Source organism: Cryptotermes secundus, unplaced genomic scaffold, assembly GCF_002891405.2.
Source record: "Cryptotermes secundus unplaced genomic scaffold, Csec_1.0 scaffold258, whole genome shotgun sequence".
Taxonomy (NCBI): domain Eukaryota; kingdom Metazoa; phylum Arthropoda; class Insecta; order Blattodea; family Kalotermitidae; genus Cryptotermes; species Cryptotermes secundus.
In genome coordinates, this window is record NW_019730106.1 from 564,444 (window position 1) to 582,713 (window position 18,270).

The 18,270-nt window shown below is 39.7% G+C and overlaps 1 protein-coding gene across 1 annotated transcript in view; it reads left to right on the top strand.

Moving 5' to 3' along the window:
- The window catches only part of LOC111866038 (mucin-19), a 519,428-nt gene that overhangs the window by 213,124 nt on the left and 288,034 nt on the right, over positions 1-18,270 (top strand). The window lies entirely within an intron of this gene.

Below are 18,270 nucleotides of genomic sequence, written 5' to 3' on the forward strand. Positions count from 1 at the left end.
ATATATATATTTATTTTTTCATTACAAGTTTGTAATTTAGTATGGCTTTTCTTATTAGTTTACTTGTAAGTTATAATATAGCCTACAGATTTCGGTGGTGCCCATTGAGGCCGGGGTTCCCACTTTGGGAAACGCTGTGTTACAAGACACACATTCCATATGGAGAATGAACAAGAGAAAATTGAAAGAGTAGACCACGAATACAGTTAAATTATGTAACTTTATCTTGGACTTAGATAAGTAATGGACTTTTGTTAACTGCAGGTGATTGAAAAGTTTCTATTAGATTCACATTTATTATGCACTGACTCCCGGCATCGTTTTCAGTGTTCAATAAAAAAATGTTGTGTGTTCAAAATAAGCTTATATTGAACGACATGATTACGTTATGTCCTTTGGACTCTTCTTTCATCCCCTCTTAATTACGTCCTCTCAGTACTAGTTCCTAAATGAAAGGCATTGGAGGAGTTCCGTAATATCGTGAGTGTAGTCAAAATTTTCTTCAGACACGATCTTTCTTCTTCTTCTTCTTCTTCTTCTTCTTCTTCTTCTTCTTGAGTCGTCACAAATCAGGCATGACCGCCTGCTACTGTTCAGTACTCTGAAACGTAAGTCGTATAGTGGCTTATGCTTATAGAATTCCTTGGTTGGCGGATCGGAACATGACAATGAATTTACCAACACAGTTCGAAATTGCAGAAGATGGGGGAACAATAGTACATCAGTGCCAAGGGCGGAATTCAAATTAGCCACCCTAATACCTGAGCTTAGTCGGGATAGCGTAGTCGGTAGAGCGACTGACAACTGGAGGTTCAGGAGTTCGAGTTCCTGTATGGTCAAGCATTTTCTCTTCTCCAAGTCGTTCAGACCATTTCTGGGGTTCTCCAAAGCTCCTATACAATGGATACTGAGGGTTCTTTCCCCGTGGGTAAAGCGGCTGGAGCGTGAAGCTGAGCACTCACTTTTAGCTAGTGCCAAGGTCAAGAAAATGCGGATCTGTACATCCACTCCTTTATACGTTTTCACGGCGTAGTGCTTAATTAGTTAAACGCAGGGATAACATTACATTTAATACCTAAGCTTATCTAGTTGATTCCATTATAATTCTGATATAAAGGCAGACGTTTCGGAAGAACATGTCGCCAACATTACTATGACCGAAAAATTAGCCAAACAAGAGACCAGCATGATGCAGGCAGCAAGCAAATGTGTTTGTTACGTGCTGTACTCTTGTTTCTTGTAGTCGTGTTACCTTCTCTTGCATTTAATAATATTGTCACGTATTGGGGATTTTCATGACTAATAATAATGGATTTATGGGCACTTCTTTGAAATTGCATTCAGTTATGACAGCTCACAATCAGCGGCTGTCTACGACTCGCTCCATTCCTTACTGGACCACGAGCGTCTTCTCTTCCGCTGTGACGAATGACAAATCACTGCTCACACACACTGAACTGACTTACAAATGAATTACGGCCCTTTATAACTTCCAGGCGGCCCGAATATAGGCAACCATCTTAAACGGTTCCTCTGTTATTCTGTGTTAGCCGTTGCAGCGGGAAACTGGTTTACCGAACCGTTACCTAGCAGACGTCCGCTTCCAGTTTTCCGGCGGTGTTCTCCAAACCGTTGCTCAGCAATGTACTTTTGCAGCTTGTTGTCATGGAAACATGTGTTAGCGGGCCGTTGGCTAGCAATGGATTATTCTGGCTTCCAGGTGTCATGTCACAATATGGTTTTACTAAAGCCAGCTGATGTGTAGGTTCCACTTATTCAGTCAGTGTTCTTAACGTTACTTTGCTACTTTAAGTGCTCGGAAACTCTTCTGCACACTGCTCGCGGTACTTAAGAATGTGGCCTTTGGAACAGTGAAGTACACTTGACCGTGTCTGGCCGTCCAGCCCTCAACTTAAAGTTCACCCATATGACACAAAACAGCTTAAGTGAACCTCGCCAGTAGCAGAAGGGAGAAAAAAAATGTCTTTAGTAATTTCTCCAGGTTTGTCCCGCCCACTTTGTCTCGAGCCCCCTTACTTCATCACTTTCTTTCTTCTTGAGTTGCATCAGCAGCCAAGGAAGTGGCTCGGAAGGGCAAAATGCGACGGTGTCATGTACAGGCGCAGCTGACACCCGCAACAAACAATTACCAAACGCACGCGTGGCCGTTTCTTTCTTAAATATTTCAAAGGACCTCCCGTACTTAATTGTCCCTTACTTTCGACCTCTTCTTTGCTACGGAGCTCGGAAGGTGCTGTAGAGTTTCTACTGCTACTGTCGCTCTAACTCATCAATCTATATCTTGTACATTCATTCTGCACCCATTGTGAAACTGTTCAATAAGTCATCTTCTTGGATGTAGCAGCGTGTAATATGGAAAAAAATGCATCGACGTTTCGGAAGAAAATGCCTTCACCTTCATCTGACTGACTCAGCTTGATGCTTGGTTCTTGTTCATTATTTGCAAAATATATCTTCGAACTGAAGATGGAGGCAGTACAATCTTGCAACACATCAGTAAACTTTTATTGTACTATACGGTGTCACACCCCAGGAGAACTTCTAATCCAACACAGTCGAATGAGTGCGACGTATTATGTTTTATACAGAAAGGTAATTAGTTCAGGGAGAAGATTCATGCCTTGAAAGTCATTTAGTGAACATTACATAAAAGAGTTTTTGTGAGTTTGTCGCCAATCGAACACAGATCATCCATCCGAATGAACATAAGACCGTAAATGTAAGATTGGAAAGAATAAGCAGGGAAGTTTGTCTGACAGATGCGAAAAAGTTACAAAATAATATTAAGTTAGAGTACTTCCGCTGAGATCGGCTCGTTAATTGCTCCGATTAATTGGATAATTATTTACAAGATCTGTAATCCAGTAGGTCATTTGATGACGCAGAAAAAATTTTCTGCGTTCATACAAATAAAATCTCAGTTGATAAATTATCTACAGCTTTCGAATAGTTACACGAAGTAAGTGGCCGCGCCACAGCTCAAGCGGTTAGTAGCTGGCTTCCCACCGCGGCGTCCCGGGTTCGATTCCGGGTCTGGCCAAGTGGAATTTGTGGTGGACAAAGTGGCGCTGGGGAGGGTTTCCTCCGAGTACTTCGGTGTCTCCTGCCAATCTTCATTCCACCAAATTCTCCATCATCATAATCAGCCAGGGCAGGTACAGTAGGCCAATCAGTGGCCGCCGTGCCGAGTTGACCCAGTCGAACTCCGCCCCCCACTAGCGAATAAAAAAAATACATGAAGTAACCGTACTCAGTGAACAGGAAGTAGTTAACTGGTTAAAACGCATTTCAGTATGAGATTATTTTCTTCTAACCTCAGAATGTAAAATTTATTTTAAAATATGAAGATTATATACTTAATTTTCTGCCATGTTACGTGGGTCCCTTGTCGCCACAGCATGGCGCGTAATCAGGTTGCGGATGGAAGAGAGAGCCGCCAGGTATGGAGGGTAGCTGAGAATGTATTGCATAAGCCGAAAAGGGGTTGTCATCCAGCTTGGGGGTTGGGCGTGGGGCGAAAAACTCCTCACCCTAAAAATAAGTTTGTCGCGAAAGATCAAAAGAAGCCTCAGACCTGGACGGATTCTTTGGATAAACGACCTAAGCAAAAGGAAATGGATATGAAATTTGGTATTTGGAACCTTAGAAGTACATACACGTGTATATAGGACAGGTTCGCTCAGGGCAGTGGCGGAAGAAATCTCAAAATATGGGTTAAATTATTGGAAGTACAGGAGGTTAGATGGGACAGAGTATGCACCGAACCAGCAGGCGAATATAGACTTTTCTATGGAAATTGGAATAAGAACTATGAATTAGGTACAGGTTTTTCGTACATAAGAGAATCATATCAGCAGTTAAAGGGGTAGAGTTTGTAAGTGAGTTTGTTCTTTAGCGTAAACATATTTTTCCGTTAGCATCTTTTCGTACTGCCAAACTGGAAGTTATCTAGAATGAATAGCTTCAGGCTTCAAATAACATGTTTAATATTTGTTGTTTTTTTTTTTTAATTTTTTTAGTTTGCTTAGTGGGGGGTGGAGTCCAGCTGGGTCCACTCGGCACGGTGGTCACTGATTGGCCTATTGTACCTGCCCCGGGTGAATATGATGATGGAGGATTTGGTGGAATGAAGACTGGCAGGGGAAAACGAAGTACTCAGAGAAAGCCCGCCACAGCGCCACTTTGTCCACAACAAATACCACTTCACCAGAACCGGGATCGATTAATATTTTTTTTAGTAATAAATTGGTTATTCCTCATACTATTCTGTGTATGTTAACAGATGTAGTAACTGAGTAACAGGGAATGGTTTGTCGTTTACAGCTGCTTCAGTTGACATATCTCAGAAACAATATACCCATTGCAATACTCATGAGAACATAATTAAGTAGAAAACTGTTAACTACTATCAAATTCTCATGTAATCGATAAGATCCAGTTAATTTTGCAAATGGCGAAAACCACAGCACAATAATACACAGTGTCGAACTCATTCGTTTCCATCATCTGCAGCTGTTAGGGAAAAATGGAGCGAGTTACTTCCCACTAGAGAATCAAACGATATGCTTGGAAACCAATTTCGGCAGGTATGGGGAAACATTGCATTGCAAAGTAGCTGGACATTGTCGTGGTGATTATTCCTTCAATTGCTTCATTTCCTTCTTTCAACTGAGCCTTGTGGGATATCTGCTTCGTAGATATCCACTCGAACTGGCTCCACCCAACATGATTTCTAACACGTTGAAATAACTAACTGACTTTATGGAGCTGAACCCTTCTTAAGAAGCTGCCAGTTTTGCAGCTACTGAAGAACTTGCCAGTATGTTATGGGGCCCCTAAGATTCATTACCATTTTGACAAGGGCCTTCCAATTTTCCCTATCCTGAGCCAGATCGACCCCGTCCATAACACCCCATCCTGCCTATAACACCTTGAAATAGTCGATTAAAATAGATCACAGCCGCTTCAGTCTCAGTCCTCTCTCTTGGGCTCTACAGCCCTTCGAATCTTGGCCGCTTTTTCAGCCTCTTAATCCTATACACAGTCGGTATGACTCCTTGGACGGGGGATCAGCCCGTTACAAGGCCGCTAGCTACACATAGAATAAACCCACACGAACATCCATGCCTTGAGTGGGATTCGAATCCACGACCCCAATGTTCGAGCTGGTGAAGACGGTTCATGGCTTAGATCGCTCTGCCTCCGTGATCGGCCACCATCATACGTAATTACACAGGAATATTACGTTATGTACACATGACACTGAAAAGAACCGTATATTTGTGTTTTTTTATTCCTAGTGGGGTAGGACTAAGTCCCTTTTACTGCGGCCACTTCTGGCCTATTGTACCAGCCCCAGATGATAGGTGAGGGTGATTGTGGAGCAATTGATGGAATGAAGATTGGCATGGGAAACCGAAGTACTCGGAGAAAACCTGCCCCAGCGCCACTTTGTCCACCACAAATCCCACTTTACCAGACCCGGGATCGAACCCGGGCCGCCACGGTGGGAAGCCAGCGACTAACGGCTTGAGCTATGGCGCGGCCGTATTTCTGTGTTACTCAGAATGTTATGAATGATACATCGAAGAATCATACCTTCTGGCATATAACGTCGTTTAGTTCGTCGAAAGTCTGCAGAGCACTGCTTGCTGCCTGTTTCATGCTGGTTTCTTGCTTGGCTTATTCTCCGACCTTGAAGGTAGAGGTGACATGTTCCTCCTAGGAGTCAGTTAACTTTCAACGGATTATACTGCGTTATATCCCAGAAGGTATTCTATCTCTTCACAAGAACAGCTGTGAGAACCTCGAATCCTGCATATGACCATTTGAGCATATATTAAGACACTTGAATACCTGCTTTTAAGGGAAAGTTCCATGCATTTTTCAAATTCTATACTTTTAACCCTAATCCATCCAGTTATTGTTTCAATATATTTTCGGAAAGTATGTTTAGTTACTTACCATCACAATTGTGGTAACCAAAATTTTACATGTAGGGCGGTATGCGTGACGAAATTAACGGGTTCTAGTTCGGATGATTTGATTTACTGGCACTTCGGTTACAACCTCTCTTAATTACAGTTAAATACAAGCGCTATCGCTGTTTCTACACTTTATAATTTACTGTTACACACACACACACACACACACACACACACACACACACACACACACTACTCGTCTCCTGGTAACGCAATTAAAACATAGAAACTAGCGCTTCAAATCACTCCAGATATCACTGCACTACAGCACACATAAATTCTTCAACGTCCATTAACACTTCACAGCTGAATCATCACAACTCCTTTCCATGATGGCTCAGTGTCCTTGACTCAAGGGTTCTCGGCTCTACTAGCTACGACTTGTAACTGCTCTGAACTGAACTTGCATTTGAATTCACTTCTCTTATAAGCACTCTGCACAAACCCCACGGAAAACACCTATTATTTTAGAAGTGCTTACAATTCCATTGCTTAGAAACGGATTTCATAACATCGTTGTTCTGTTGTTGCTCGGCGCGGACGACATAGAGAACACAATATCCTCTACTGTTTCGTAACCTAGCAATGGACTGTTTACCAAGAGTGTGTCTTCGTGGGAACTCGTTTACCAACTCGTTGCCTAGCAATGGGCAACAATAAATCCTAACCTGTCACCAAATCTGTTGCTTTAAGCGTACAAATAACTTCTGCCTATTAGACTTGACGATAAAGAATAAGTTCTGGGAAGAAATAATTTCCTACCTCCCTTGAGAGACACGGGCCGCATAGAAGACGAGGCGTCCAGTAATTCTGCTGTTGCTGCTTGTGTGGAAGTACGCCGCTGAAATGGATTCAAGTGCTATGATACACATAACAAGTTTCATGTAGACTGGTTCAGCCAAAGTTGATGGTGGGGTGGGTTGGGGTTTAACAGGCACAATATGCTGATCGCAGAAGCTTCCATTTATTTTTTAAAAATAAGGAAAACAGGCTAAAAGTCCAACAGGTCATTTGATGGCAAAGACAATATATGTTACATTCACACAAATAAGATCTCAGATGATGAAATATGTACAGTTTTCGAAAAGAACGGTAATTAATCCTACCGTATGAAAATTGAAAGCGTAGATATTCTTGACAAACCTCTTTCACTAAGACGATAAATTTCGTTACTTGAAAAATATAAGTGATTCCCAACTGAAATATATATGTTAGGATATGAAAAATTCATCGGAATGTTCCTTCGTTTCAATATTCTATTAGATAATTTTGAAGGGAAGCGATCTGGGTTCTTGGGGACTGAATATTCATGAAACTGATACGGAAAGAAAGCGTGTCTCTTTCTTTGAAAACAGAATAAAGATGGTTAGTCGGTCGCGGTCTCTTTCTGCCAGATTCAACACGTTCTCTGATGTTAGAGTAAGGACGCAGAAGCGTTACCAGAAAGATCGGTTTGAAGTGTCTTTAAATTTCCAGCATTGCGCATTGGCAGTCCTCTGTATGGTAAAGCATTCTTACCGAGGACCTCTTCTCTTATTATGTATCAAGCTAGCTCGGACAAAGTAATTCAAAACAAACCCACCAATAATGCTTTCGTCATACTTTAACTGATTCGAGTTTAATGACAAAAATTCATGAAGGAATTTTCGAAATGTAAGTCGGTGGAGTCGGTTTGGACTCATTATTAGGCAAATTGTGCTTGTTTGGCGATGGAGTGTTTTTTTTCTTGGCATTAAAGCACCAGTGGGCCTAGGCCTACCTCCATGAACTTCTCCGTTCACTTAGGTTTTTCTAGATCTTACACATTCGGTAGGACTCCTTGGGCGGGTGATCAGCTCGTCGCAATGCCTCTACCTGTACACAAACATAGAAAAATGCACACACACAAACTAAACATCCATGCCCTGAGTGGGATTCGAATCCACGATCCCGGTTTCCAAGCGAGGGAAGACAGTGCATACTGATGGAGTGAAATATCGAAACAAAATCGTCAGTTCAATGACTTGCTAAACACAAAATCCGCATCTCACATTTTCTGAGATTAGCGAAATCCTTTAAAGCACAGTATGTTCCACTTCTTTTAACAAAATAAAATTCTTCATTTTATCCATAAAGTGCATTTGTGGGTTTAATATGGTTCTCACAATTAAACAGCGTTTTATTTTTCCTTAAACAGTATTAATTGGTTTGTCTTTTTTAGCGGAGACGTAATGTGTTACCTTAAGTACCAACTGAATTTTTTTATAATATTTAGAAGAAATGCAGTTTTTAAAGCGTTAGAAATAATGCAAAAATGATGATGCTAATTATAATGATAATAATCTGCACATCTATAAAGTTAAATTGTTGTCACTCCAAGGAAGAACGCGGGTTCTGCCGTAGCGCCGGTACTATTAATAATATAAGGAAAAATCTAGACAATCTTGTACCGTTCTGGGACGTAAGGAAGCCCCCAAACTATCTCCTTCCTCTGATAAGATACGGGAACAGAAATGACGATAAGGCCTGACAAATGAAAGGAATATAGGAGAAAGGAGGGAATGAAATAAAGATGTAAAATAAAGGAACTGGAGAAGCGTGTATGAAGGTACTGTTCTGAGGAGTGGGGTGAAGGATAGCAAACGATATATGGATGGGAAAGAATAAAGAAGAAAAGAGAGAATGAGTTAAAAGCACGAAAAGGATAAGCCGAAAGAATATATAAATAATTTTCCAAGTAATATATTATGGGTTGTGCGATAGTTATCTTCAGTACTTTATTTACATGGTTACTGAATAGCCCAAATACCAATAATAATACTACTAATAATAATTCAATTCTTATTTATTTGCGTACTAACTCAACAGCCCAAGGGTCAATCACAAAGTGAGCATGAGGGAAAACAAAAACGAACACACACGAAGTACAACACGAGGCAATTTATAACATATGAGTGGTGATGGTGATATAAGTAAAGCTATCCCTGTAATAGGCAGTGAAGGCCATGGGGTTGTGAGATGTCTTGTATCCCACCTTTTTCTATATAGTCGGCTCACAGATGGCGGTGAGGTTGTCAGCCCTACCCGCCAGCCGCCCTTTACCCCCATGAATATACCTGGTACTCATTTCTGTTAGAGGCTAAATCGACCCCAGGGCTATAAGGCGGCTGGAAGGATTAAGTCAATTGAAAAATCCAATGACTTTATCGGGAATAGAACCCGCGACCATCCGGCTTGTAACATAGTGCCTCAACCAAATACGCAACCCGTACCCCCGATCATGATGATAATGATAATAATAATTTAATTTTTAGATGACAGCATATGCAGGAGCTAATTACAAAATTAGTACAAACAAATAAATAAAGTGTAAAAGAAAATAACACAAGACACATGTAGGACAAACATATACATGTAACACGAACAGTGTTTGTTAGATATGGGACAAATCGAACTCAATATTTCCAGCATCCTGTAATTTTCTACCTCTGGGATCCAAATATTCTATTCAACTCCCTTCTACCAACCCGTCTTCACTCCAACCGAGAAAGAAGCACGTACTTAGCCGTAGAACTTCTTGTAATTGCTACTTCATTCCAATCATTTTAAATTTCAACATGTGGGGATATAACTGTGAATGCTTTCGACAAAGACAAAGATACAGAGCAGGATCATTCATAGTGACATAGGGAAATGTTACTACGAACGTACCTTTTTTAAATCGACCATTCTACGTTACATTCTCGATGTTATGTAATCCCGACACACACATCTTCGTTAAGTAACAAACAATCTTTCAGTCTTTGAAATCGATTTAAAACGCGTGACAAATATTTTCTTCCTCAACACTGCAAATTTATCTCGCATATTTTCTATTCCGAAATTAACAGAACGTTGCAAACTAATTTACGAATAGATAAATAAGTAAACAAGAAAACAATGCCAAGGATCGTCTGCACTGTCGGATGTACGTGTCTGACATCATTGAGGTTAATGATTTGATGGCCTTATGTCGAGCCGTGTGCATAAGAATACTTGCGGCTGTGTGTACAGCTCCTCACCCAGTTCTGAAGAGGAGATGCAAAGTGTTAGCTACTTGATTTTCTCTCTGTTGTCACTTCACAATACTTCCACTAACTACCTCCTCCTCTCCGCTCCCTTCCCTGATGTGCGGGGAGTCGGAATCTTACGTCTCTCGGCAGCAGCAACCAGTTTCTCCCCTCGTAGTCGTCGTCTTCTGCTTCTTCTTCTTCTTCTTCCCGACCGCGGGGCCGGAAATATTCAAATGAATTTCTAATCTGGAGGAGCTGCGGGTCTCCAAGTAGCATGGGGTATTCCTCTCGGCTTCCCTGCTTCACGTTTCGTTCATAATTTTTCTTCCACATTTTCTTTTCCTCTTACTGCCCACGATGTACTTTTCATTTCCCTCAGCTTTCTTTGTTTTTCTTTTTTATTCCTTTCCTTTTTCTTCTTCTTTTTTGTTTTTCTTTCATTCGTCATTTATTTTATATTTATTGTCGTTCTTTTTCTTTCTGTTTTATTTGCCTCTTGCTTTCGAGTTGCTTTTTGTGTAAGAATATAAATAATATTTAATTGGGGTTATTCGTAAAATTACCTGGAATGAAATCAGTTATCCTTATATAATATATTCACGAGAGGAATGTTCAGATCTGAAAGTTACCATAGCAATGAATTGTTGAGCATTAACATATTGCAATGAACGTAAGTTATTTCGTAAGTCATGAAAAACTGAGCAGGCTTTTGGTTTAATATTTCAGGTCTGTTCTGTGACTGTTGATAAAGGTTGGATGTAGATATGTGAAGTGTAGTATAATATATAAAGTAGACGGATTACTATTGAATATTTGTGCATATTATCATTCCGTAACACGCAACAGGGGATGTTAATAGCACAGAAGTTGACGATGCTTCCTGTCGAATTCTCAGCATACTGTACACCACTTTATTATAATAATCTTATGATTTTAATTAGTATTCCATGCTGCTACATAATTAACTCTTGGTAAATTAGGTGGTTGCCAGGCAACGAAAAAGTGATAGCCAGAGATTACTTTTGCACTATGAAACTTGTTATGGCTGCGATGGACCGGAGACTGTACAAAAGATTAATAATATGGAAATAATTCTATATTCAGGACTGTGATACTGTGTACATAAACAGTTTCCTACATCCGAGTATTGGGAATAATCTCATACTTTACATATCTTGAATTTTGTTTCTCCTCTTTAACAACATTAATTTTTCAATATGAAGTGTAACTAAGGATTAAATGTACTCCGAATTACTGGGTTTTTGGACTTTGTCCATCGTCCGGTATTCTAGAAACTAGAAAACACAACCTGTCGGAAACTGGATCTGTTTCCGTCCTCTCGTGAGAGGGGAAGACAAGTCCTCTTTCGGGTCCCTTAGGAAAAACTCACCTCAATCTATGGACAACACCTTTCAGAGGTTAGCTCTTTCTAAGGGACACAACAGAGTGGGTGTTCTCCTCCACACCTCCTCACCTAACCTGAGGACGGAAATAGATCCAGTTTCCGAAATGTTATATTTCTAGTTTCTAGAGTACCGGACAATAGGAAAAGTAAAAAAAAAATTAAGTAATTCTGAGTAATATACACCATCTTCAGAATCCTTTGGGATCTACGAGTACTTAAATGTACTCTTTAAACAACGTGTCGTCAAAAGAATATATTTTCTCTTCCTCCAATGTTATACATTCTAATGCAATGAAACAAATAATAATTTTCTACCTTTTTTTTTACTTAATATGCCCAAACTATCAATTTCCATTAAACTGGTTCCATAAAGTGTGACAGAAAATATTCGTAGCATATCTATTTGCAAACTTCACAGAAAACACCGTAGCATAATTTCTGCTTTACACAACGACGAAAGTAAGAAAGCACACATATTTAGTGGCAGTAAAAGCTGTAGTATTTAACCTTCTTCCTTCACTAATGACACTTTAATTTTCACTGTGTTACTATGTTATGAATACAGTATCTGAAAATCTTCTTTTCGAAACACAATAAATACAGTTTGGTGTAATACGCAAAGCAACATAAAATGTAATTTTACATAACATAACATACAACATAAGACGTTGGCAAGTTAGGGCTACTTGTAATGATGTACTCAGTTGAACAATGTTGTTTTGTTATTTAATGTTATCTAATATCTAGTTTATTTTAGGACTGCTACAATACACTGAAGTAATTATGAAAATCTTTAATTGAAGCAAAAATGAATTCTGCGTTATACTTATCGCTCCCTTCTCTGGATCAGACCTATTTTAAATATTTATAAAGCCAATTATTTTGAAGACCTTCTGAAGATATAAATTTCTTCTATCTGATATGTGTTAGTTTATGAAAGATAAATCTTATATGAAGGACTTTTAAAAATATCACTTTATTGGAATTCTGGCGTTAATGCCTTGCATGTCTCAAAACCTAATCATAATATCTCGAGTTCATTACTATTAAAAACGTAGGCCATCCTTTCAGCTCTGTTCTAGGCTTCGTAAAATTTCAATGCACTTCACAGCTTTCAAGGTTTGTATTATTTGGAAATTCAAATGTACTATTTAAGACAATGGCTTTCGACATTGAGATCCGTGATATAACATTTAATCCACTACTTTCTGTCGCCTGCCTAGTTCAGATCTCCAAGCTTTATAGTACTTCCAACTCTTAATGCTTCTCCGTGCGTCTCCGCCTTCAATTTCTCTTTCCTTCTAGTTTCACTTGACAGCAATGCCCACAAGAATTCACTTCGCAAATACGGGCAATCTGTACAGAAAGTCCTGGGGCGAGATAATGCCCCTATGAACAAACTGGAAGTTGTTCCTTCGAAGTACCTAACAATGGGTTTTCTCACATTACAGGAATCTAAAATTTATTTTCACTATGTAAACAAGTTATATAGGTCATCCACTGAAGATAAATGTTTGTCTAAATAGACATAGGTTTGCATTTTTAAGTAAATAACTGCAAATATAACGTCTGAATTTTTCAGTTTTATTCATATAACTTCCGGTCTCTTACCTTTGAAGACGTAATTCTGCTAGTGACATAGGATTTTCTTGCAGAACCATCGCTAATTGTCTGATGGGCTTTTTACATGACACAGGAAGATAAGGACAGAACTGTCCTCATTATTTTCAAATTACTATCACAGGAGTTTACTTTTTTTCTTCAGAATACTGAACATTTCCCGACTGCAGATAAGAATAACGCTGATCACAGTCGCCGTGCCGTCTAAGGCCTGAACTTTCTTCGTCCACTCGAAAACTGGGCTCCAGTCCCGCTTGAGGCAAGAGTGTCTGTGTGCGTTTTTTTTTGTTTTTTTTTGTGTCCTCTGTGCAGTTAGAGGAATTGCTACTGACTGATCCCCCGTCCAGAGAGTCCTACCGACTATGTAAACGATCAAGAAAGTGGAAAAAACAGCTAAAGTCCAACAAAGCGCCATAAATAGACAGATACTAATAACTTTCTCTGGAATCCAAGTTGTAGGGAGGCAGTAGGTATTGGTTGATTCTTGCGTTATTTAACAAAGTATAGCGTCGAATCTTTTGATGATTAATTAGAAAGGATGTGGAAAGAAGCTGTTGAAACCTGTTGAAGTAATTATTTTAGAATTGCTTGAAGGGACTGAGGATAACCTTGATATACGTCGTCGAGTCTAGGAACTAAGATTACAACGAGGGTTCTCCAAGTTGTGAAGCAGATATGATACGATTTCAGGTGCTAATGAAAAAAAAAAATACACTTATAAATGATTATTTTACGCTTGTTAATTTTGGCAAAATGCCAGTATAGAGAAGGAACTAGGGCGGTGACTGTGAATGCGGAGAACAGGCAAAATGGGAAGTGCTTCCCGCACACAGACTGAATGGGGCTGCCGTGCAGAATTCAGTGTGACGTTAAGAAGTTTTGTAACTTAGGAGTTGCTTCCTAAACATATAATTAAACACCCACGTGTAAAGTAAAATCCTAGAATATATAACCTGTGGTTACCGGATCAGAATTGAGCAGGATTATATCAGTAGGTTCAGAATTTGAATGTCAAGGGGAAATGTTTACTGTGACGGAGTTCTTTAGTGATTTTGTCCATCCGCTATAATTAGTGCCATACAAAGGGCTACGGTCATGTCAGGAAGGTGGGGGCGATTTCAGGCCCAAGATTCTGCAATTTGTAAAGTACGTATCTTGTGATGTTGAGGGGGTCAGAAATTACATCTCCATAAAATAAAATATTTATGGGACAGACAAACCTGAATATGCAGGTGGCGAGTTCCTCCGAAATTCTGATATAGTTTTACCAGACTAAACGGCTCCGTAGCCCTTACAATTATAATCAAGGAATTACAAGTTCTATAAATTTTATTTATTTTGTAAAAATATACTCGTCCTCATTTAAAATGTGTTAAGAGAAAATGTAGATTTCGTTTCATGCTGTAATCCCGTGATATAGAATTGGACACCACACACAATTCTTAGAGTGCTCACTCCAAAATTGATTTGCAAGTACGAGTATTGTGTCATACACGTAATTTGCTTTTCTTGAAATTACTTAAACAATATAAGAACTCAACTGTTGAAGAGTTTTAGGTGTTTATGTTGTGATCAGATGTCACATTATTGAATAGAGGTAAGCGATATATTCTAAGAAAACTGTTTGTTGTTTTTTGTGTACTTTCGTCAGATAATGTTACAGAACAAAGTTCTGAAAATCTTTTGAAGTACGAACACAACTTGAAAAGCTACTTATAATGTAATTATTTTAATTAGAGTCTTTCCTTTAGATAGAATCCACAGGGTGTTACCATAGTTTCTCAGCGTCCGTTACTTGCAGTCACCCAAAGCACATTGATAAACCCCGAATTACATAAAAACGTAGGCATATTTCCTGAAGAATGATTTGTTCTGCAATCCTCCCATGTCTCTTTTAGCCCTTGAAGGTTCTTTGTGGATGATTACAGATTAAATTGTTTTGCATACTCCAGAATTATCTGATTCTGGATTTTCTTATGTTAGTATTTTTATCGTTCTCCTTGCTCCCTAGTCCTTCGATTCTCACCTAGGAGAGTGCACATATCAGGAACAGAGAGTATTTCTTCTTGTCACTTCGCTCCGTTGTAAGTACTCATGGATTTCTCTGTGTTGCTACTGCACGCATCATGGTGAAATATGAAGTGTGCGACGACATAGGCTGCGCCCGCTGTTAGTGAATCTGCTGAGAGAATGCTACAAGGCGTAGAAGGGGAGGAGACGACGTCCCTTTAATGCTCCTAGGCTTCACGCTGAAGGGTGGGCATATCCTCCCACTACCCCAAGTAAGGCAGTAAGTGCCAACGAGAATTTAGTGACGCCTTTGCCCATGATGGTGTCATGGCCTTCTAAAGATGCCATTGCCGCAACAGTGGCGTTCGTATGAAGTAATTACGAAACAGCAACTTTTTATTAGAACGTTCCGCTTTTAGCATATTTTTAAGGCTGGATGTTAAGATAGTAAACGTTGTGCCTGTATTGCCCCATCTCTTACACTTGTAGGACTATACCTTTTTCATAAAACGAGTTGAATAAATGTAGGTAGTAGTTCCACTGAGTATGTACGTAGTATGGTCACTTTATGAGAAATAGTGGGTATTGTAGTCCCCATAATTAAGAGTCAGATTTCTCTCTGCCTCCTGACATGACCAGAACAAATGGGCTAATGATAGACCCATCGCAACCGGTGGAATGTTGGGTGGAGCTATAGAGACAAATTACAAAAAATGGGGAGGGGTCCTTGGTCGATACCCCATTATTCCTTTGGAAGGAAACGGGGAACCACGAAACACTTTATTTAGGCAGTCTGTTTCCTTCAGAGATTCATAACAATTACATTTGGAATACGAGAATAGTACCTTATTATTAACGCACTCGTCCACTGACAAGGCTCGTGAGTTTAGATATATAACCTTTCGTTCCCTGTTACCCAGAGGACAGTTAAGTTTCCTTGTATCACTGTCTGAAAGCTTTGCAATTTGGATTTGAGAAATTTCTGATCGCACTGATCTCACGCCACTGAGATTAGGAAGAGGAAGGAAAAGAGGGTAGTACTTGCGTTTTGTTTTAAAAGACATTAGCAAGAGGAAAGGTCTCCACGCCTCTCCTTCTCTGGTGAAGCGCATGAGGCTGACTGGGGAAGGCGAAGAGGAAGAAAGGAAGTGAGGATGAGAAGAGGTGACTGCAAGAATCCGAAACACGCATACACAGAGACAGCTAATGGGCCTCGTTCTCTTCACGCCTCGCCAGTTTGTTAGGTCACATTATATCGGATTCCAACCCATCATTAGACCTCACTTCACTAGGAATAAGACATCATCACATACGACATCAGGGGTGGACTGGCTTAATATCTTGAGGACGTGTATGAGAGACATTAGGACCTATCTATGAGAGACAAACTGCAGTTAAACAGAGAATATACATGTGAATTTAAGTTCTCTTGTAATTACTTCACAGGCGTTCGCCTAGTTTTTGTGTTAAGTACGACCTCCATTACCGTAAGGAAACTTCAGTAGGTTTAAACAGATGAGATTTCCTCCAGATGTGGAATATAGCTGTACGTGAGTTCAGTAAACGGTCCCGGACTGCAAAAATTGGTCACTCGCTCTTAAGTGTTTTTCAAATGAAGCTAGCAAACCTTCACCATAAAGCTACAGTTTTTCACCAATTTGGTCCAATAATACAAAAACCTCTACGGTCATCTTGCAAGTTTTAGTCACATGCTAGGCAACAGTCAGATGGTATGCCTGTACGGGGGATATAACGTTTATTGAAATATTTCCCTTTTATGTTCAATTGAGGGATATTTGCGATTATATGACTTTCCTAATAGGTTAATGGCCCCGATACTGGGGTTTGGATGCAAGGCTGACGACCTTGCTCTGTAAAAGATTACTGTTGAGAAATACAAAGAAGTGAAAATCGGTTGGTCTATTTCACGACGAAATAGAGAATTCTGGCAGAATTCTTCTAAGGAAGACTACGACACAAAAGGGCTGTTTTGCCAATAATGATGAATAGGCTGATGTAAAACTTCGTCATAGAATCAACTGCAGATAGATCCTTGTGTGGATTAAACAGAAGACTACATCTAGGCCAGACGTATGAAGGTACAAGAAAGCATTCCAATAATGAAGACTTCTTTATAACGCACAGCCAACACAGTTACCAGAGCTGGGAGGGTAAGAAGAGCGTCTTTCATTTCATATGTTCTCCTTAGTTAATTTTGAACAGTCTCTATGATTAGAACTGCTTACTGTACTTAATACAAAAACATCTTAATTTGTACACTGTTATTAATATATAAGAGTGTGAGATCCTTTTTAACCACCGGTCTTTTGTAGAGCCATGTTGCGGTGCTGTCTAACCCTGAGGAGCCGAGTTTTTCTTGAGAAGATGGCAATCTCTAAGTTATTCAAGATTTCCCTAACATTTTATTGAACCCGAAGGCTCATTACATGCTCACAAAAGGCCTATAACTGGTACCTATCCCGAGCCAGATGAATCCAATCAATACCACCCCATCCTATTTCTATTTGATAAATTTTAATACTATTGTCCCAATTGAACCAAATTCTTCCTAATGGCCTCTATCCTTATGATTTCCCTCCAAGAAAAATGTTTATATATTCCTCTTCTCGCTCATGCGTGCTACATGTATTGTCCATCTGATCCTTCCTAACTTGGTCGTTCTAATTGCGGAGTTGCGATGCTACGAATGCAAATCGGAAGAGATCGGTGGAGAGACATTGCGTCTACTTTCTCATGTATGATCGTGATGCGAAAACGAAATGAGTTGTCGTGTGATGGACCGTTGCAGGTCGCTGATTACACGAACTTAAGCACGTAGACTTTAGGACTTCTAGTGCGCGCTCCGCTAATTCTCTGAAGATACCGCCAATGAAGTTCCGTTTAGAGCCATAGTCTACATAAATAAACGAAATTTAGTAAAATTCGTTAGAGCCGTTGTCAAGAAAATGACCATTTTGTTTGGAGGACATTTAAAGGCCTACGTTTTTGTATGTAGAATGTTCATATTCACGTGTGATAGATGCGCTCTTGCATACCGAAAGAATATAAGAATAAAATCCGACCAAATATTCAAGAATAAGCAAGGGGCATGTACACACTTACAGACAGATGACACTCGACACCCCCGTTGTTGTGTTATGGACGCTGAAGATACAAATTTCGATCAAACCTTAAGATC